The sequence below is a fragment of the Sapajus apella genome, unplaced genomic scaffold, assembly GCF_009761245.1.
Source record: "Sapajus apella isolate SASKATOON/1434 unplaced genomic scaffold, GSC_monkey_1.0 scaffold2, whole genome shotgun sequence".
In the NCBI taxonomy this organism is placed as follows: Eukaryota; Metazoa; Chordata; class Mammalia; order Primates; family Cebidae; genus Sapajus; species Sapajus apella.
Genome location: NW_022436942.1, coordinates 65,484,799 through 65,485,664, shown reverse-complemented (window position 1 = coordinate 65,485,664; position 866 = coordinate 65,484,799).

Sequence of the window (866 nt, the reverse complement as noted above, 5' to 3'; positions counted from 1 at the left end):
AGAAAGAAAGAAAGAAAGGAAGGAAAGAAAGAGAAAGGAGGGAGGGAGGGAAGGAAGGAAGGAAAGAAGAAAGGAAGGAAAGAAGGAAGGAAGGAAGGAAGGAGGGAAAGATCTCTATCTTGAAGAGAAAAATGCACTTCCATGTTCATTGCAGTTTATTTACAATAGCCAAGATGTGGAAACATACTTAAGTGTCCATCCACAGATAAACGGGTAAAGACAATGTGGTGTGTATACATCTGCAATGGAATATTATTCAGCTCTAAAAAAGAAAGAAATCCTGTTTGCAATAACATCATAAACTTGCAGGACATTATGCTAAATGAAACATACCAGACACAGAAAGACAAGTACTGCATGATCTCATTTATATGCGGAATCGTAACAACAACAACAAAAAAGTCGAACTCACAGTAACAGAAGTAGAACGGTGGCTACCAGTGATTGGAGAGTGAGCAAAAAGGGACAATATTGGTCAAAGGCCAGAAACTTTCAGTTGTAAGATGAATATGTTCTGGAGAACTAATGTGTAGCATGACTATAGTTTATAATAATGTATTATATTCTTGAAATTTGTTAAAAGAATAGATCTCACATGTACTCATCACACACACAAGGTAACTATGTGAGGTGATGGATCTGTTAATTATCTTGATTGTGGTCATCATTCACAATGCATATATATGTCAAAACATCACATTGTATACCCTAAATATAGATAATTTTTAGTTTTCAATCATACCTCAGTCAAGCTGGGTGGGGGTGGGAGTCATAGACTTTCTCAGGAAACCTTGTTAATTTTCTCATGTTCCTCATACCTGTGAGCCTCAAATCCACCATCACCTGATAGCTGCCTTTCTAATATA